Below are 22515 nucleotides of genomic sequence, written 5' to 3' on the forward strand. Positions count from 1 at the left end.
AAGTTCTGAAATAATAAATATAAGGTATGAAATTTACATATTGATTGCGTGTTTGATACATAAGTTTTTATTTTTTTTTAATGACCCTTAACCAACACAAAACAAACAATTACGTCAAGTCAAATTTACATTAACTATCTCAACTAATAGCTTTTTGCTTAGGGTCAACGGGGTGGTACCGTGATAGAATAACGGAACAATTGTATAACGCGTGGAAGTTTAAAATCCTCATCCCGACCTTAATGTATAACGCTTTAATATATAACGAAAATCCAATTTCGTTATTTTGACAACGCGTGATGTTTTTTTTTTGTGAGTGTATTGTTGATTGGGGGAAATTGTTGGGTGTGGTGGTGAGTGATGACCACCCCCACTAAAAAAGGTTGTGAGTGATGGAAAAATGGTCGATGACATGGCGGAACTTGATTGGTGCTTGTGAGTGATGAATTCTATCACTAGTGAACCACCCCCTCCCCTTAGTACGATTCTTGTACCACAAATAACTAAAGAGCTGTTTGTTTACCTCGTAATGAGGCTCTTAATGGTTCAGACATCTTACTGGTTTAGCACTTAATGGTTCAGACTATTTGTTTCGCGAGCAAATGTCTGAATGGTTCAGACAATTGCCTCTGAATGGTTAAGAATTATACAGAGTCTGAATGGTTAAGACCTTTAATCTGAATTGGTCAGACATTTGCCTCTGAACAGTTAAGTATTATACTGGCTCTTAATGGTTCAGACCTCTTACTGGTTCAGCATTTAATCATTCAGACCTCTTACTGATTCAGCACTTAATTATTCAAAAATTGCTAAACAGCCCCTAAGAGACTTAATGTCTTAAATAATGTCTTCAACCCTAGCTTTCTTGTTTAAAAATCTTTTTTGGTTCCTCGCCTTTCATAGACACCAACATGACCCTATCAAAAACCATTGAATCGCCTCTTTCTGAGTCCTATTATCCCCACAGTAAGAATGAGTTTCCAAGATATCACACATAGAGAACGTAAGTTCAAGAACTACAATCGGATATCACAATACACCTAAACAAGCCGCGGAATAACAAGAAAGATGTAGAAGAAGAAGGATTCATATTGATTGAATATGAAAAGTGCACACGATCTCAAGAGGATCGCCTGGTACACGGCTTACAATTTTGCAAAACAATCAACAACCAAAACAAGACCGAGGTGCATCCTATTTATAACACATAGGATGACCTAATACAACTGGGCCAAGCCCAAACCCCTATTCGCATGCATAAGACATCGACCAAGCCCATCAAGTCCTAAACCAAACCCAAACAAGTAAATACAAGACAAACGTAAACCTATAAGTACATGCCCTTACAATATCCCCCTTGGTTTATGTTGTCTTGACAGCTCATGTTTCACTTGCGTTTCTTCTGGGTATCAGGCAGTTGTCTTCCAACATAGGTACTAAACAACTGTGTTTCCACTCTACTTCGTTGTCCAGGCCAGAACTTGAATAATGTAATCTGAGCAATTCCAGCAGTAAAGCTCTTCACACAGACTTCATATTTAGGATCACTCCTGATTTGCGTCCTTCCCAGCAGCTTTATGTCATTCTCTCCGAAACGCATTAAATCTTTCATGTCTGCAACCCTGTACTCTTCGTTTGCACAAACTATCACCGCTTGACCAATAACAGGATCATAAATCCAGAATTGTAAATCCTTTAAACTGTTGTCTAGAAGCTCCTTCAGCAATGGAACAGTCTTTTTCTGCTTTGTAGGAGGCCACATCACTGTCTTAAACGGTTGATTGGTGGAAGGATCTTTGACATCTTCATGCTCCACGATAAACGATTGCGCCAATTTCATATCCCTGAAATTCACTTGCGCTTGTTTCTGCAATTTGTTATAGAAGTTCCATCCAATCTTGCAATTGTGATCCCTGCACTGATCATGATAAGGGGCTCGACTCAGTCCCCAAAGATCCACTACCGTCCATGACTCGAAAGCATCAGAATGATTGTAATACTCCACTACTCCATTCTTTCTCTTTACTAGAAACATCCCCTTCTCATCGTTGTATGCCCAACTTACAATCCTAGACCTCTTTCCAAACACATCAAATCGATCCTTTTCTATTGAAGAAACACTGGTTCAAAGGACCGGAATCGATTGAACAAGGGGTTTAGTTCTGCATAAAAAGGGTGAGTCCTCTCGTTTGATTCAGGGTTTGGTTAAGCTCCTTCTTTGAATGATAACTGCAAAACAAACAGTCGTTAGACTCGCCACGGGGAGAATGGGGGTTCTCTCCATGACCACCCTCCGGCGTGAGAATAAGTACAGGTTTCGATGAAGAAGAAGAAGTAACAGTGAAAGTGGAGTGAGAGTAACTTGATTTATAACCGAATTTTGGGCGGGAAAGTTTGTCGACGGAGGAAGTAACAGAAAGCATTTTCCGTAAGCGGTTATTTTCTCCACCGTTAATCACTAACGTGAAGTATATGCACACGGATCGTGTGCATGATCAACGGTTGGGGAGGTGCCACGTGGAAAGTAGGCAAGTGTGGATCTTCCTTCAATTTAGTGCCATCATCGTGACCTTGAGGGGTGCTCAGGATGATACCACATGGCTATTCGGTTATAACCGAATGGTTGTGCACGATAAGGCCTTGTAGAAGGTTTACAGCTGTAATCCTTTGTGGCTCTGCCTTATGAATATTCTGTTGTAACAGAAAGGTTACTTTCTGTTTAAGTCTGAGTGATATCTGCGCGGGGATGTTATCAACTATCCTGACATATGAACTTGCGCAAGGACATGTTATTTGTTTTCCCGGCGCGCGTATGTTGAAGGCGGTTCTCTTTTAAGTTTCTTCTTTAGAACCAGTGCGCTGCCGCGCAAGGTTCCCTTTAAAGAGGTTTATTGGGATGAAGATGTGGTATGGTCCAAAGTGCCTGCGCGAGGTTTTTGGGACCATACTCCTCAAGTCCCCCCAGTCCAGTGTTGCTCTTATGCAAATAAGTGGAGTACTGGACTATATAAGAGATGGGTGTTTTTTGCTATGTGAAGTTTCAGCGCGAAATGTTGGAAATCTTCTTGGAGAAGAGAAGATATTCTTCAAGTTGAACTGTTCATTATACTAGAATGAACGTTTTTTAGCATGAGCTGGTTGATGTGATGTGACCCTTATGTACCATAGGGCAGAAGACGAATAGGTGTTTGACCGATCACCTTCTAATTGAAACTGTAGCGTATGGGAATGTGTGCAGACATGTAACGCTGTCAGGGGTTATTTAATAAAATCGATGATTACTGTGGCGCCGCCGTTTCAGAAAGTGGTGATTTAACATTAATCATTACGATTTCTTACACTTATCAAAGCCATGATTCATGATTCAGGGAGATTAATTGAGTGCTTAAAATTCCGATCTTCTTGATTTATAATCGAAAAATGGGTGATGACAACATAAACAATAGTGTTGCCATACCGGATGACTTAACGCTGCCGATTGCAGCCTTGCTAAGAAACGGCCTTGGCGGCCTTGGAGCATAACCTACGATGAATTCTAAAAACTTATCCATCGGGATAAAGTTGAGTGGAGACAATTATTCTTTATGGGCTACTCTCATGAACAAAGCGATTGGTGGGAGGGGAAGAGGTTCTCACCTTACCAAACAGATCAAAGTTATGCACGCTGGGAGTAAGACGATCAATTTGTATTCACATGGTTGATTCAAAATATTGAATCAAATGTTGTTAACAACGTTTCTCAATACCCCACCGCTAAAGCGCCCTATGGGACGGGCTAGCTATAACATACTGGTCAGGAACTGATTCTCTACAGATCTTTGACCTTCATAAGAAGGCCAATTCATTGAGGCAAGGGAAGGATACGTGGGAAGAACGCTGGAACAAATTACAGAACATCTGGATGACAATTGATCGAAGGGATCCAAATCCAATGACGGACCCTGGAAATATACAGATCTATAATAAGAAAGTTCAAGAACAGATATTGTACCAATTGTTGATAGCTATAGACGACAAGCTCGAACCCATCAAGAGAGATATATTGAAGCGAGACCCTCTCCCTTCTGTAGAAACCATGTACGCTGCTATACAAAGGGAAATTGCAAGACTTAACATCTTGCAGAAAACAATCCCTTATGAGACATCTGAAATTGGGTTAGGGCTAGTTGCTCGCGAGCCATCTGGAAGAGGCAAATTCCGATCAGAACCACTAAAGAGGGAGAAGGAGGACAAGTCAAAATTGTTTTGCACCAATTGCAATATGAAGAAGCACACCAAAGAAACGTGTTTTAGATGGGTGGGTTATCCGGATTGGTGAGAAAAACTAGGACAGCGGGGAAAAGGGGCTGCTGTCGTCGGAGGGCAAAACGCCGGCGACAAGCCGACATCATCATCAGCTGGCGACGAAAAACCGACAGTATATTCTGTTGGATTTGGAGGCGTGGTGGTGGGAATGGAGAATGTCAAGGAAACAGGTAAACGGATTGGAAGTTACAATCCAAGCCCTTCTATTATTAATACTAAATATTTTAAACCTTGTTGCTTTGATATTGAGAAAAATGTGACCACCATACTCGAAGGTTATAAGGCTCGATCTTCTACTCACAGTTTCAGAAAAACAACAGACTGGATTTTTGATTGTGGAGCCACTGATACAAGGACGTATGATCTGAATGATTTTCTACACTTGGGATCATCGTCAAAAACATATATCAAAACTGCGAGTGGAGAACATATCGAGGTTAAAAGTGGAGGTGCCATTGAATTCTCGAGTAACATGAAGCTAAAAAACTGTCTTTATATACCATCTTTGTCCTCAAAGCTTTTGTCCATTAGTCAAGTTACGAAGGAACTAAATTGTGTGGTTCTAATGTATCCAAATTTGTGCATGTTACAGGACATTCTTACGAGGGAGATAAACAGATGTGGCAACGGCTTCAAGACAAAAAAAATTGAGGGACTTGGGATTCAATCATCATTGCCTGAGTTTTTTCTAGAACAATTATGTTTCTTCGTTCCACAACACCATTTTGTTGAGGTGTGTTAGAACATGAAGTTTGATGAATGAGACCATTTTCTCGGATAAAGTTTTGCATGGTTTGATTTACAAATTCTCCACCATTGTCTGAGCGAAGAATCTGAATTTTTTTCTTGAATTAAGTGTGAATCATCTTATAAAACATAGAGAATTTTTCTGGCACTTCTGATTTATGTTTCATAAAATACACCCATGTCATACGAGAAAAATCATCAACAAGTAATATGAAATATTTAAATCGATTTCTGTTGGAATTCGAGGTAGGACCCCAAACATCATATTGAACCAATGAAAACGCAAAATCAACTCTCGTATTACATGGATTGAAAGACACTCTATGGTTTTTTAGCAAGAACACAGGTTTCACACTTCATACTAAAAGACTCGGAAATAACATCTTAAGATAACCAAACGAAGGATGACCTAGACGACGGTGCCATAACCAAAGTTGTCTATTAGCCGTTCCATGAGCAAGCATGGCATGTCCCTAGTGATTTACCTCATCAACATAGTAAAGACCTCTTTGCTCAGTACCGCGCCCAATTATCTCCTTAATCGTCTTCCTACTCATATTCTAGGACATCAAACACCTTTAAAGATCCTAGAAAGCCAAGTGACCATCCCTTCTGTCTTAACCTTACCACCACGTATTTTTGGGTGTTCCGCATTCATTCACATTCCAAAAGCTCATAGAGACAAGTTGGGCACATGTGCCGAAAAAGGTGTTTTCATGGTTATGGTCCACATCAGATGGGATATCAGTGTTATAATCCGATCTCTCATCGCATTCATGTCACCATGGATTGCGACTTCTTAACCTAGAATTCAGGGGGAGAGAGTTAGTGAATACCTAGATTGGTTGAGTTGTTCTGAGGCTGTTCCAACAGAGCAGGTAGATGGAGCCACCGAGTCTTCCTCAACCAGCATAGGAGAGGCTGACGAACCAGTCCATACGACCAGTAAATCGACCTCAGAAGATGTCCAACAAGAGGTAAGTGAATCTAAATCTGATAGTACCACTTTACATGCTACTAGTTCTTTGCAAGAACCAGAACCATGTGAAGAACCAAAACCAGAAGAAACAGAGCCAAAAGAACCAGAAGTTTGTGTTTTACCTCCAAGGAAAAATAGAGGAGTCCCACCAAACCAATTCTCCCCAGAACACAAGAAACGTGAATCTAAGTATCCAATTGATGGAGATAGAGGGGGAGTGGGTGAAGTCGCAAAAGCCTTCTTTATCACTCTCCTTTTAGAAAATATTCCCAGAACTACTCAAGAAGCAAGCGAGAAATGTGAATGGCGAGAGGATATCAGCATAGAGATGAAAGCTCTCGAAGAAAACAATACATGGGAAAAATGTGTGTTACCAAAAGGCAAGAAACCGGTTAGGTGTAGGTGGGTTTTTACCATCAAATATAAAGTTGATGGAACAGTTGAACGATACAAAGCAAGACTTGTAGCGAAAGGATATACATAAACATATGGTATCGACTACTCGGAATCTTTTTCTCCTATAGCGAAAATCGATATCATCAGGGTGTTATTATCGATAGCTGCAGATGAAGACTGGCCACTTCGTTAGTTTGATGTGAAAAATGTGTTTCTCCATGGAGATTTAAAAGAAGAAGTATATATGGAGGCTCCACCTGGTTTCTAAAAAGAATTCAATAAGAATGAAGTTTGTAGGCTTAAGAAAGCATTGTATGGTTTAATACAGTCTCTACGTGCATGGTTTGGAAAATTTACAATGGCTATGAAGAAATATAGGTATAAACGAAGCAATGCTGACCATACTCTATTCTTCAAAAGAAGGGGAGGATTAGTCACGTGTTTGATTATTTATGTCGATGACATGATTATTACAGGAAGTGATACAGAAGAAATAACTCAGTTACGGGAAAATCTTTTTAAAGATTTTGAAATGAAAGATCTTGGAGGGCTGAAATATTTCTTCGGGATTGAAGTTCTTCGATCAAAAGAAAGAATTTTTATTTCCCAAAAGAAATACATCCTAGAGTTGTTGGTTGAGACTAGAGTGGTTGAGTGCAAGCCAGTTGATACTCCTATGATAATCAATCATAATCTCAAGATTAATGAAGGAGCCAAGCTAGCGAACAAAGAAAGGTACCAGAGGTTGGTAGGGAAATTAATTTACTTAGCCCATACGAGACCTGATATTGCCTATGCAGTTGGAGTTGTTAGTCAATTTATGCATCAACCACAAAAGGAGGATATGGAAGCAGTCATGAGGATAATCCAATATCTTAAAGGCACTCCTGGTAGGGGCATTGTATTTAAGAAAGGTGGACATCTAAATGTGGAGGTGTTTATTGAAGCAGATTGGGCGTGTAATCCAAATGGAAGGTGGTCAACTTCTGGATTTTTTACCCTGCTAGGAGGTAACCTAGTCACTTGGAGGAGTAAGAAACAAAAGGTGGTCTCTTTGTCCAGTGCAGAATCAGAATTCAGAAGAATTGTTAAAGGGATTACAGAGATTTTATGGCTAAAGAAACTAATGAAGGAAATTGGTTTTCCTATAATACATCCAACTTGGCTGTTCTGTGATAATATGGCTGCCATAAGCATTTCAGAGAATCTGGTTCTACACGACAGAACTAAACATGTGGAGGTAGATCGATATTTCATAAAAGAAAAAGTTGAAGACGGGATTGTGAAACTTCCCTATATAAAATCTGAGGATCAACTTGCCGATATCCTGACCAAGGCCGTTCCAGGGAAGGTTTTCAATTCAGTTTTGTGCAAGTTGAGTGTTGGAGATCCCACCACACAACATGAGGGGGAGTGTTGAAATATGTCAAATATTATCCTCCCGTAATTAACGTAATCAAAAACACTATTAGGGGAGGTTTGTTAGGAGTGGTTATTGTTTCCTTTTATTTCTAGTTTGTATCTTTATAAAAGGGCTCTTGATGTAATTGTTATTATTGAGAGTAAAAAATACAGAAATCTTTGATTATTCTTTAACCATGAAAACATCTAAAGCATGGGCTAGCACGAAGTCTCGAGGACTATCACTCGAAGAAGGATCGGTTATTCCTTTCGTCGGGGTTGACAATTGCCATCACCATCTATCGTTTTGCTTCCCTATTCTTTTCCACCTAACTTAGATAAGGAGGGCTATTTCTCATCCAACAATTGATACTGAATTTAATATTTGAATTAAAAATGAATTATATATGTTATATTATTCTCATTTTGTGTTTTTGTGAATGTAAAGAAAATGAACGGACGAGGCAGAGGATGTGGTGGCATTAACATGACTCAGGACCAGCTCACGGCCTTGATAAATGCATGAGTTGCTGTAGGATCGGGATTCGATCAAACGAGTCGATCAGAAGAGTTCTCGATCAATACGAAAGGCGGAATCAGACGTATTGATGTTATAACAGCTAGATTCACACGTAGAATCACTTTAAATGTCAATTGTATTGATTTGAAACTGATTACAGATCGTTCGACACTTCAGAAGAACTTCGTCTCCGGAATCAGATCGTTACAAATGAAGACCCGGACTCACCTATATATAGGAATCGCCAGACCGCATGAACCAGCCTCACCAGCCCGTGCGACCTGGTCAGACCGTACGAGCTGGATTAGCCAGCTCGTGCGACCTGGTCAATCATCCCTAAACTCCTATTGTCTAGTCTAATGAGCTCCGGTCTACACAATCTATATACATGACTCGATTCAAGACGAAGTCAACAGACATATGCACTAACAGACTCCCCCTTGGATGTTGACGAGTCTTCAGTGTATTGGGTCTTCAGTCTTGATCGGTCTTCTCGCTCTTTCCAAAGTATCTTTCTCTATAAGCATCCTTCAATCTTTATCTTTCAATCTCACTTGATCAGATCTCTCGATTCTTTAAACTCATCAGCATTAGCAGCTTCTATCTCGAGCGCTGTTCCAGAGTAGCAGTCTGGCTCTCTAACATTCAGACTCCTTCTTACTCTGAAATCTTCCAATTAACAGACTCCCCTTTGCTAACAGACTCCCCCTTAAGTTGTTCCGGGATCGCAATCTGACATATCACTCGTTCTACGATCGTGTCCTGGCTCAAACTCTGCTCAAGCTTAGACACGAGGATCTGGCTCTACAGCTTTCACAGGTTCAGGAACGTCTCCTGGCTCTCCGTAGTAATAGGATCAGGAACCTGGTAACCTACACAATTCTCTACCCAAAAGTAAATTTCACAATTGTTAAAATTTAACAAATTTAGAAACCACTTGTAGATATCATTCAACATCAACAATAGTTATATCAAGTTCAAATTAATGACCTTGATTAACTAAGAGCAAAATCAGCCTCAAAACATCACTTGTAAGATTATCTTAAAAAATTTCTCAAATTATCTCAAACTTTAACTTCATTTTTCATTTCAAACACACACACTCACCCAACCCACTGTCGTTCATCATGTTTAGCACTCAGAATTTTGAAAATCAGCTTTTCAACATCAATTGTCGAAAATAAGATGAAATAAAATCTTTTTGATTTTTCAAAATTTTATGCTAAAACACATTGAAAATCTTTTTGGATTTTGGGAAATATATTATATACAGACATATTTTTGTGAGTTTGTGTAAGAGGACCATATCAGTTTTTGAGACAAATCACTAACACCATTGATCTTGATTTAACTTTAAGTTTTAAACAAATTCACTTCTGATTGTCAATATTGTTGTCCACTTAAACCTCTACACAAGTTTCAATTGATTCAAGATACGAGATTAGGTGTATTAGAACTAACTTATTAGCGTGTCCCACCTCAGAATATACTCCCGTATCAAGATTCCCTGGATTTCATCTTACAGGTGAATATAGCTAACTGATATCTGTAAAGGGTTTATATTCAGTACGAGACCCTGAGAGCTCAGGTTAGTACCACTGTACAGACAAAGAGATGAGGGCTCGGCTTAGGTGGTGTTCCTTTAGGAATCTTTTACTGCTAATGTCATATCTTTCGATAGTATTCAATTTTGAGCAGTTTATTGGGGGATCAAATGCAATGAAGCACTGATTTAGCAGAAAGTATCATGCGGGTTCAAGGCTATTGCTCCTGCAAAATCAGATGAACCGGCATAATACCCCAGATATCCGTTCTCTATAAAGACCTCGTATCTCAGAATCTGGCAATCTCTCAAACGAAATTTCGGAGTACTAAGTCCATATATCCGAGAGATGTTACCCACTAGAATAAGCAGTTATTCGTTATGTTTATATCTCGAACTCAATCTACTAATCGTGTGAAGTCTACTGGCACATCATCATTGAGACTTGTTTAAAAACATTTTTCTTTACATTTCTTTAGCATGTTGTGATAGTCCACTGATGTACTATCATTTCCTCTTTTCCACAACAAAACTCATTTTTGATTTTTCGATGTTTTTGTATTTTTTATTTTATCATGTTTTTGGATTTTTCAATTTTCAAAATTTTAATTTTTTACTCCCCTTAAAATCAAAAATATGTTTCAATTTTTTATTTTCCGGGAAAATTTGAAAGTAATAAGAAATAAACTGTACAAATAAAATGACAAACTGATGTGAATTGCTTCAATTCTCCATTCTCTTGGCTTAAACAATCAGAACTCCCCCTGACAACAAACTATTTTCCCATTATGATTTCAAAACACTTAAATTTGTTTTAATCAAAATGGTTTTTCCGGAAAATTAGTTTTGTTGATTTCACACATCATGGGGATTCATTCAACACTTTGTTCTTTCAACCACTTGTAAAAACTATCACTTGTAGGTTTTTCACAGAAACGTTTTTCAAGAATGATGCCGAATCATGCTCCACGATTACTAACTTGGGAGCTCCGGCAAGTCAGGATTTTACTTTTTAAAGAATCTCACCCATGCCTGATCAATCATGGGTGAACCATCATCATTTGGTTTAACAACTTTCGATTCATAAAATTCTTTCACTCCCTTCACCTTCCCATCAGCCATCTTACCAAAAATATGTAGCACTTTACCATTAAATACTTTTTCAGCATCAAATTCTTTCTTATCAGAGAAGAATTGATCCGAATCTCAATCTTACCAATTTTTGATTTCAAGCTTCCGTTTGACAATGATGGAAAATTTTCATCATACATTGTCGGAACGAAATTCTCATCATTTAGCACAACAGGTGGCTCCTCTGACTTTGACGAATCAGATTTATTGCCAGAAACAACCTCTGATTTCTTAACAACCCATTTATGTTTGTTTAAATTGGCTCTTCTTTTGTAAAAATGTTTCGAACTTTCACCAACTTCGAAAGTCGATTTTTTGAACTCCTTAAATTTTTCTATTGGTTGTTCCTTTTTATCAACACATTTCTCTTTCAATTTAGAGTTAGAAGAAACTCCATGTTTTGTGTTGGTGGGCTTTGGGCAATTCCAAGCAATATGTCCAACCTCTCGGCATCTGAAACAGGTTCTTCTTTCAACTCTCGGTTCAGATTCCTTCAACATATTCTTTTGCTTTTCGGCGAGAAACTCCTTGTTTGACTGTTTCCAGAAAGATTTCTCCTTCTCCTCTTTAGAACTTGCTCCTGAAACAAATTTAGTTTTTGGTTTAACTTCTTTATAATTTTTTATGATTTTCTGGTGGAATAAAACCTAATCCTTTCTTTTTGAAATTATTGTTATGGTTTGGTTTCTTTCGATAACCTGAACCAGAACTGTAACCCTTTTTCTTGTTCAATCTTTGTTGTACTCTTGAAGTGTACTTTTTAGGTTTTTCAGTAAGATTTACATCTTTTATTTCAGAAATATTAATTTCTGTTAATTTGAAGACCTTGTTAATCATTTCAGTTTTAACACCTCTTAATGGAAATTCTTCATCAGAATATAATTTGTCGGAGTCATTCAAAGTATATGCTACTTTGAATGTTTCGTCATTCAAATTATTTTTTGATATCAGAAAATCTTTATTGTAAACCATTTTGACCGGTGAACTCGAACTTTTGTCTGATGAACTCGAATTTTCAGATTTAGACTCTGACTTTGACTCTTCATCTTTATCCAACACCTGATCGACCACTTTCTTAATTAACTCGGACTCAAGTGATCTGTGTCAGACGCTGTGAAGATGATATCAATATCATCTGGTAATCCATCGATAGACTCGGATTTCAGATTCAGATTGAGTGCTTCAGCCACCTTTTCAAATTGTCGGGGGTATAGCCATCCCACGTTGGATTTGGTACTTTGTTATAATTCAAACCAGCTTTCTTACCATAATTTCTTCATCTTTTGCATACTTATAAGTTGCAATGGTAGGATAGATGCGATCAATAACATACTCTGAACTTTGATAACTTCGAAGTAAAGTATTCACTCTTTCTGTTTCAATCGTCATCGCTGCCAATTCTTGTTTCAGCCCAGCAATAATCTCGATATATTTGTTGATTGCAGTTTGCTTTTGAAGAACTGTTGCTTTCAGAAGATTCTTCATCTGGATATCCTCATCACTAGCTCCTTTGTACCAATTAACTTTGCTGCTTAGAAGATCATATGATTCCTTTATGCTTCTCACATTATGCAATAACTTCTCTTTGAGCTTCTCCAATTCATCATACTTTGTATCTTTCTCGGCACAATCTTTGCAGGGTTCTAAACACATAGCACAAGGTTTTTCAACCTCTACAATCTTTTCAACTTCAACAATTTTTTTAACTTCAACTATGTCACACCCCAACCGATGGCGGAAACATCGGGATGAGACGAACAAATTGCTCAAAACAACATAACACTATTGTGACAATATGAATTAAATTCATTTCATAAATTTCAAATGAGAATACATTGTTTTCAAGTACATCATAAATTCAAACATAATAAAATGCTATGCTAAAATGGGTTTCTAGTTCCATCCTAGCCTGATTTCTTTATTTCTTGAACATCAACCTGCAATATGTATTAAAATACAATCAACAAAAGCATGTTGGCGAGTATACAAGTTTTCATACATAGCATAATATGTGTTTAAAATGTTGCTCATATCCAAATGTGATATACAATATGATATTGACAGTATATACTCGAAACGATGTTACTCTATGTGTCCAAACCAAAGTTTAACGCAATTAACGTGCCTACCCAAAAGAGTATGGGTGGTTTTAACATAGATTAACCTAACAATACCCGTTAATATAACGGGAGGGGCGTTTCTCAACCTATAGCGCTACCATTGTTAGAGGAGGCTTGTACGAAGTTAATGAACACATAGTCATGAATGTTTACATTAGCATAACATGTCTAACATGATTAAAATGTATCACATAGGGTAAGGATAGAGTGTGCGTAAAATGTTTGATGTGATTGTGATGTTTGATATAGAATACATATTGCACCCAAAAGTGGAAAATAGAAAATGGGTCATGTATACTCACATTGATTGCGTTGCGCTTCTTGTATTAACGCACGAGTAAAGATGGAGAATAATCCAAGAGAACGTACAAGAGAGATTAACCTAAATATTAAAATACCACAACGAATTCGTTATTGTAAGTTAAATGATATTCCTAATGTTCACCATTTATAAATTATTAATTAGATGTTAGAATTTTAACCAAGGATTTTTGGTATTATAAAAAGAGATCTCGTTAAATAAACTCCCTCATATTTAAAGTTTAAGTAAACTACATCTCTAATTAGTTAGAATAATTAACTAATATTTTTGCATAAAAGAGACGTCAAAAAAAACGAGTTAACATTTTAAGGGTTTAAAAAAAAAAAAAAAAGATTTTAGAGTTCATGGTTTTAATTAAAACGAAAAAAAAAATATTAAAGTATAACATTAAAAATAACATACAAAGAAAGAAGTAAAAAAGTCAACAAAAGAATTTGGTTTACATCACCGTTTTGAAATATATTGTATTTTAAATTCATTTATACTCTTGTAAAGTGAAACATCTTCTTCAAGAAATAACATACAGTTTAAAGAAACATCTTCTTCAAGAAATAACATACAGTTTAAAGAAAAATATCATCATCATCCTCATTTTAAAAGTTATACGTACTGTTATATATATATACACTAAAACGAGATGTTCTAAACAAAACGAATGGAATAAGGGTATTATATCAACAGGAGATTTGAACGAACATAACAAAATGGAACAAGAAATGTATACCGAAACGAAGAAGAACGGAGGTCCGACGTAACAATTCCGGCGAAACGGTTTACTCCGAGGGCTTCGGGGTTTCTCCGGTGAACTCCGGTGACGACTAGTCTTCTCCGGCGAACATGGTGTTGTCGAGCAGAATGTGTGGAGATGCGGGGTGTCGGGTTGTCGAATGAGGGTGTCGAGAGGTGAGGTGATCGAAAGGGAAGGCTCGGTATTTATAGAGTTTCGATGGGTCTTGATAATATGGTAACCGATTGTTGATTTGTAGTGTGAATGGAAGGTGTCGGTGATTGGATCGAATAAAGGAAAGGGTCGGGCTTTTTGGTAATGATTGATCGAAAGAAAAGGGAAACGCGGGATGGCTGTTATTCCGGCAGTTTAGCGAAGAAGAAAAGGAAACTTAAACTGTTTCTTAGCTGTGAATGGTTGGCCGCAAAAAGGAAAAAAAAAGAAACCGAAATTGTCTCTTGATTTTATTTAAAAAAAACATAGTTTGAGCAACATTAAGTCATTGGCGGAGTGGTTTGTTGTTTGTTTGTTGAGCGTGTAGACCCTGTGTTCGAATCTGGGCATTGCCCCTTTTTTTGTGTTTTGTTTTATAACAGGTTTCCTTTATTACAAAACTAGTCCTTGTACTTCATTTTTAGGAAAATGCCAAAGTAGCCCCTTAACCTTGAAAGGTGTAGCTAATTAGTTGAATTAACTTGGTTTAAGTTATCTAACTAAGTTAACCAACCTAACTAGTTTATGTATATAAACTTTTAAAACAATTAAGTTAATTGAGTAATTAACTAGACAAATTAACTAGGTTAACGTGTTTAAACAATAAATAAATAACCATTTTCATAACGAATTAATGATATAAGAAAAAAAACTTTCAACGATTATTTATTTTGTGAAAAAAAAATTAAAGTTTAGGATCCGTATTTTTTTTTAAACGGGTCGGATTTTGAAATGGATCGATTTTGACGAATGTTACAATCTCCCCTACTTTAAGAGATTTCGTCCTCGAAATCTAAGAGGAAGAGCTTTGAAAAGATGACATCTAAAAATGAGAGAATAGATGAGACTTTGATCATAATGTTTTGTTTAAGAAAATTGTTTTCATAAATGCGTCATATAGCATATAGTTTCAAATAGTTTCACATAGCAGATAGTTTCACATAGCATGTAAAAGATTCAACTAGTTTCACATAGTATAATTATGATTTTCACGTAGTGTAACATAGAAAGTGAAAACCTCGTGAATTTAGTTTGTTCGCGAGAGATTATTATTATTTGTTTTAGATTGCGAAGATAGTGCGTATCGTGTCTCCAAACTTGAAATAAAAGTATCGTTCAAATATAAAGTTTCATTGAGAACGAAAAAGAGTTGGCAACTACTTTTGAGGTAAGGAAATCACCCCTCGCTCATTGGTGAAGTTGAAAACTGAGCGAAGCTAATCGTCAAGGTAAGGAAATCACTCCTATCTTGATGATATTAGCATAAAATTTAGAACAATCCACATGACACACTTAGTTAACAATATTAACGTATCACTGGCATGTGAATAAACATGTCAACCCATCGTGTACCGCAAAGTTGACTACCCAACATCGTCGCAACGAAGAGGGTGTAATGTTGTTAATTTAACATGACCACTAGAATACGGGCGGGCGCTACTCCTATAGCACTACGCATAGTTCTATACATGTTAAGGTGTGGGTTAAAGGACAAGTTTATCACATAAGAATAACCCAGTAATCACGAATCAAGTATACTAGCATGCATGTATTAGATTGAAATGATATATATCGTACAAATGTAAAACACATGAAAATTGAGATAGCATAAAAGAGATTCATTGTAAAACATGGATTGTCACGGAACGTAACATGTGACTATTCCAAAGTAAATCGAAGTCCTTTTCGAATTAAGGAAACGTGCTTTGGCCTAATAGACAAATACTCTCATTGAGAAGCGACTAACGATATTTGTCCTTCCAGTTACTACACGTCCCTAATCGATTGGGAAAATCGAAACTTTGGCGAGATTGAAAATCGAGGAGTGGGACTAGTTAACAAGATGCGAGTATCACCTCTAACTTGATAACATCGTACCCTAATGTGGTTGGTACTTATCATAAGATAAGGGTCCACTAGAGTATGAAATGGAAAACTCCCATCAAGGTTTGGATATCACTCCTAACTTGAGGGTAGATTTCATGCAAAAATCAAAGTATAGCTGAGTGAAAATCATCACCAAGTATGGGAATCACCCCTATCTTAATGAATCTTTTCGATTGTGTTAAATGAGTGTCTTCAAAGCCTCCAAATGTGTATTGTGTTAGCCTTAGGAAAGGCATGTATATTAAAAGTCCAAAAGAAAGTAGAGGGAAGCAAAGAAGATAGAAAGGAAGTTGTTTTAAGCAACACATAGTGAATAAGCTCCTAAACTATAGACTAGGCAAGGCATTCCTAATTCCCTATAGTTATGGCTCTGATACCAATCTGGTATCAGAGTACTCCTACTATAGACTATGGAGAAGTAAGGCAATCTTACCTAATTCCCTATAGTTATGGCTCTGATACCAATCTGTCACACCCTAACCGATGGCGGAAACATCGGGATGAGACAAACAAATTGCTCAAAACAACATAACACTATTGTGACAATATGAATTAAATTCATTTCATAAATTTCAAATGAGAATACATTGTTTTCAAGTACATCATAAATTCAAACATAATAAAATGCTATGCTAAAATGGGTTTCTAGTTCCATCCTAGCTTGATTTCTTTATTTCTTGAACATCAACCTGCAATATGTATTAAAATACAATCAACAAAAGCATGTTGGCGAGTATACAAGTTTTCATACATAGCATAATACGTGTTTAAAATGTTGCTCATATCCAAATGTGAAATACAATATCATATTGACAGTATATACTCGAAACGATGTTACTCTATGTGTCCAAACCAAAGTTTAACGCAATTAACGTGCCTACCCAAAAGAGTATGGGTGGTTTTAACATAGATTAACCTAACAATACCCGTTAATATAACGGGATGGGCGTTTCTCAACCTATAGCGCTACCATTGTTAGGGGAGGCTTGTACGAAGTTAATGAACACATAGTCATGAATGTTTACATTAGCATAACATGTCTAACATGATTAAAATGTATCACATAGGGTAAGGATAGAGTGTGCGTAAAATGTTTGATGTGATTGTGATGTTTTATATAGAATACATATTGCACCCAAAAGTGGAAAATAGAAAATGGGTCATGTATACTCACGTTGATTTCGTTGCGCTTCTTGTATTAACGCACGAGTAAAGATGGAGAATAATCCAAGAGAACGTACAAGAGAGATTAACCTAAATATTAAAATACCACAACGAATTCGTTATTGTAAGTTAAATGATATTCCTAATGTTCACCATTTATAAATTATTAATTAGATGTTAGAATTTTAACCAAGGATTTTTGGTATTATAAAAAGAGATCTCGTTAAATAAACTCCCTCATATTTAAAGTTTAAGTAAACTACATCTCTAATTAGTTAGAATAATTAACTAATATTTTTGCATAAAAGAGACGTAAAAAAAACGAGTTAACATTTTAAGGGTTTAAAAAAAAAAAGATTTTAAAGTTCATGGTTTTAATTAAAACGAAAAAAAAAATATTAAAGTATAACATTAAAAATAACATACAAAGAAAGAAGTAAAAAAGTCAACAAAAGAATTTGGTTTACATCACCGTTTTGAAATATATTGTATTTTAAATTCATTTATACTCTTGTAAAGTGAAACATCTTCTTCAAGAAATAACATACTGTTTAAAGAAAAATATCATCATCATCCTCATTTTAAAAGTTATACGTACTGTTATATATATATATACACTAAAACGAGATGTTCTAAACAAAACGAATGGAATAAGGGTATTATATCAACAGGAGATTTGAACGAACATAACAAAATGGAACAAGAAATGTATACCGAAACGAAGAAGAACGGAGGTCCGACGTAACAATTCCGGCGAAACGGTTTACTCTGAGGGCTTCGGGGGTTTCTCCGGTGAACTCCGGTGACGACTAGTCTTCTCCGGCGAACATGGTGTTGTCGAACAGAATGTGTGGAGGTGCGGGGTGTCGGGTTGTCGAATGAGGGTGTCGAGAGTTCAGGTGATCGAAAGGGAAGGCTCGGTATTTATAGAGTTTCGATGGGTCTTGATAATATGGTAACCGATTGTTGATTTGTAGTGTGAATGGAAGGTGTCGGTGATTGGATCGAATAAAGGAAAGGGTCGGGCTTTTTGGTAATGATTGATCGAAAGAAAAGGGAACGCGGGATGGCTGTTATTCCGGCAGTTTAGCGAAGAAGAAAAGGAAACTTAAACTGTTTCTTAGCTGTGAATGGTTGGCCGCAAAAAGGAAAAAAAAGAAACTGAAATTGTCGCTTAATTTTATTTAAAAAAACATAGTTTGAGCAACATTAAGTCATTGGCGGAGTGGTTTGTTGTTTGTTTGTTGAGCGTGTAGACCCTGTGTTCGAATCTGGGCATTGCCCCTTTTTTTGTGTTTTGTTTTATAACAGGTTTCCTTTATTACAAAACTAGTCCTTGTACTTCATTTTTAGGAAAATGCCAAAGTAGCCCCTTAACCTTGAAAGGTGTAGCTAATTAGTTGAATTAACTTGGTTTAAGTTATCTAACTAAGTTAACCAACCTAACTAGTTTATGTATATAAACTTTTAAAACAATTAAGTTAATTAAGTAATTAACTAGACAAATTAACTTGGTTTACTAACTAGGTTAACGTGTTTAAACAGTAAATAAATAACCATTTTCATAACGAATTAATGATATAAGAAAAAAAACTTTCAACGATTATTTATTTTGTGAAAAAAAAAATTAAAGTTTAGGATCCGTATTTTTTTTTAAAACGGGTCTGATTTTGAAACGGATCGATTTTGACGAATGTTACAAACTATTTTTTCAACTTCAACTATTTTTTCAACTATCTTCTCCACCACCTTTTCAATCACAAACGGTTCTTTCACAACTTATATCTTCACTTCGTTCTCTTCAACCTCGAACTTCTCTGTCGGTTTTTCTTCAACTTTTGCCTTATCAGCTTCTATCTTAACTTCAGTCTTTTCTCCGGCAACCCTTCTTGCTTCCATTTCTCTCTTCAGTCTAGCAGCCCTTTTCTCTTTCAATGTCTCTATTTTATCTGCAAAAAACAAATCAAAACTATAAGGATCCAATTGTTTTCTAACTTTATTAATATACTCTTCCTCATAATCAGTGTCTTCATCACTTCCTGAAGACTTAAAAATCGGTTGTCTTCTAGGACTGTTCTTAGATTTGATTGATTCTTCTTCCGAGGTTGATTCTTCAAAGATTCGAGCAACAAATGTTTTAGAAACTGAAGGTCTAGAAGGATCATAATCATCCCAATTGAAATCTTTCGGAATCCTTTCATCTTCTTGGTCTACCAGACCAAAACAAGCTTTACCCTTTGATTCTTCAATCGGAATAGTACGTGAGTGTGAAGATTGTTGTTGATATGGTTGTTGAGCAACCTGATGATAAATTGCTTTTCTATGATAATCGTTGTTTCGAAATGATCTTGTCTTCCGGTTTCTTCTCTGTTTGTACACTCTCGTTTAAAATGCCCTTTTTCTCGGCAACGAAAACAAGTAACCTTCGATTTGTCAAAACCTAGCGGAGATGTTGCAGCTTCACGAAGATCATCTCTTCCGGTGATCTGTTTGAACTTTTCTGCTCCTCTCAAAATGTTAGCTAAACACCACTTGATGTCCATCAACTCAAGTTCTTCAGAATCAATCAATCTGATCATAATCCTCTTTAGTAAGCATTGGATTTCCGATTCGTCCAGCAACTAAGCTTTCATACGACTCTAACACAGTGACAAGAGATGCCATGTGTTTCTTCGCAATATCTGGAGAATAATTTTGACCATTTTGAATATGTAATGCAACATTGCATTGCAATACTTGACCGGTAAAATTTGTTGAACTTTGTTGTTGAGAACTCGGTGTCGAGAAATTTGGTTCAAAACTTGAATAAGACGAAGAATATCCACTGCTCTGATTTGTATTGCTTGCATTTGTTCCGGAAGAATTTTCAGCACTGAACGCAGTTTGAATCTTCGGACTAGGAGTAGTCTCAATCTTGTTTTCTCTGTAGTACAGACTAACATCCTGTTGAGCACCCGGACTTCTCATTGTAGCAGTTTTTCGAATTGATAGTTCATGTTCTTCCAACTTCTGGATAAACATACTCAAATTCATATCTTCAAATTGTCGGTTATGCTTTAAAATCAACAGATATGTTCCCCATTCATTCTGTGGTAGCGCATCGGCTAGCTTATCAACCCATTCTTCATCTTCTTTCTTGATGTCCAATCTTTTCATCTCTATGACTAGATGACAATATCTCTCGATAATCTTCCTAGTCGTCTCACCTTCAAAAGCTGTAAACATATCAAATGATTTCTTTAGTAATGCTCGTTTATTTTTTATCATATCGGCACTACCCTTAAACTTTTTAATTAATGCTCTCAAGATTGATCTAGCAGTTCCCTCGTGTTGAAGCAAAACAAAAATATCTTCTTTTATTGTTTGTTGGAGAATGCTAATCATCATATTTTCACTGGTGTATCTTAATTTTTCATCCGGTAAAAATTGACTTAATTGTTTTTCATTTCCAAGTTCATCTTTCGGTAAAGTATAATCTTTCTCTAAAGAAACCCATGCATCAAACTTGTTTGCTTGTACCCAGTTTTCAAAATGGTCTTGCCACCCTTTAAAGTCCTCAATGTACATAAGCTTTGGAGGCTTTTGGAAAATTCCCATTTCATTCTCGATACCAACAGTTTCAGCAACTGTAACTGGAGCGACTGGAGTAGTAGCAAACGCATTGTAAAATTTGTTTTCCATGTTTTGGTGAAAAGATTTACAAAAAGAGAATTTCAAATGAGCTGGGGTTTTGAAACGAGCTGGAAATCTCTAATCCGTACGGGGTGAGTAATTCAAACGGTCTGAATTTTTGAACGATTTGGTGATTCAAACGGTCTGAATGTTTGGAATGACCTGGTGATTCACACGAGTTGGATTTCACACAGCCTGAAATTCAAACGATCTTGTAAACTTAAACAAGTTGAGGTTTCAAACGAGCTCGAGCAGTCTCAACTAATTCATGCGACCTGGTTAAATTTCAAGCGGTTTGAAAAACTTCCAAATGACCTGGACCAACTTCAAACGATCTAAACCATCTCGTGCGGTCTGAGTGAATTAATTTTTCAAACAGTCAGGTTCAAATCTTGTGATCTAAGTATATTCTCAAAAGACCTGGTTCAGATCGTGCAACTTGGATGTTCAAACCGTACCACCTGGAGAATCTCTCAAACGATCTGACGGATTTCCACACAATTTGGCCAAAATTCAAACTTTCTTGTTCAAAATTCAAACTGTTTGGATGAAAATCCACCTCGTTTGAAACTTCTAAATCCAAAAGTTCACGATTTTGTCGAATTTGATCAGTTTTTAGGTTGAATTTACGATCAAATTAGCTCACAGATTGTTCAAAACAGTGTTTTACGTGTTATTTGTCAAACTCAGGTCATTTTAACCGTGGAATCTCGGTAAATTTGATGAAAAAGTGTAAAAAAATGAGTAGTAACGAGTCGAAATCAGTTTTATCCGTGAAAAACAAGTTGTATGGTAAGAACTCTTCCTCCTGAGCTCTGATACCACTTGTAGGATCGGGATTCGATCAAACGAGTCGATCAGAAGAGTTCTCGATCAATACGAATGGCGGAATCAGACGTATTGATGTTATAACAGCTATATTCACACGTAGAATCACTTTAAATGTCCATTGTATTGATTTGAAACTGATTACAGATCGTTCGACACTTCGGCAGAACTTCGTCTCCGGAATCAGATCGTTACAAATGAAGACCCGGACTCACCTATATATAGGAATCGCCAGACCGCATGAACTAGCCTCACCAGCCCGTGCGACCTGGTCAGACCGTACGAGCTAGATTAGCCAGCTCGTGCGACCTGGTCAAGCATCCCTAAACTCCTATTTTCTTGTCTAATGAGCTCCGGTCTACACGATCTATATACATGACTCGATACAAGACGAAGTCAACAGACATATGCACTAACAGTTGCTGAAGCTCTACCGGCCCAACCTGAAATTATAACAAACCCTAGCACTCTTTCTCTCTTCCTTGGTGATCAACGACAGCTTTCCCACTCAGAACTCTCTCTCTCTCTCTCTCTCTCTCTCTCGTTCTAACACTCTCCTT

General features: G+C 36.8%; 1 long non-coding RNA gene across 1 annotated transcript; it reads right to left on the reverse strand.

The window, feature by feature from the left end:
* Nucleotides 1-12818: 12818 nt before the first annotated feature.
* LOC110938835 lies at nucleotides 12819-14766 on the reverse strand. Its single transcript, XR_002591733.2, has 3 exons — nucleotides 14189-14766; nucleotides 13445-13524; nucleotides 12819-12959 (listed from the first exon to the last, which is right to left on the reverse strand). It is a non-coding gene; the product is annotated as an uncharacterized LOC110938835 (long non-coding RNA).
* Between the last annotated feature and the right edge of the window lie 7749 nt (nucleotides 14767-22515).

Source organism: Helianthus annuus, chromosome 5 (assembly GCF_002127325.2).
Source record: "Helianthus annuus cultivar XRQ/B chromosome 5, HanXRQr2.0-SUNRISE, whole genome shotgun sequence".
Taxonomy (NCBI): Eukaryota; Viridiplantae; Streptophyta; class Magnoliopsida; order Asterales; family Asteraceae; genus Helianthus; species Helianthus annuus.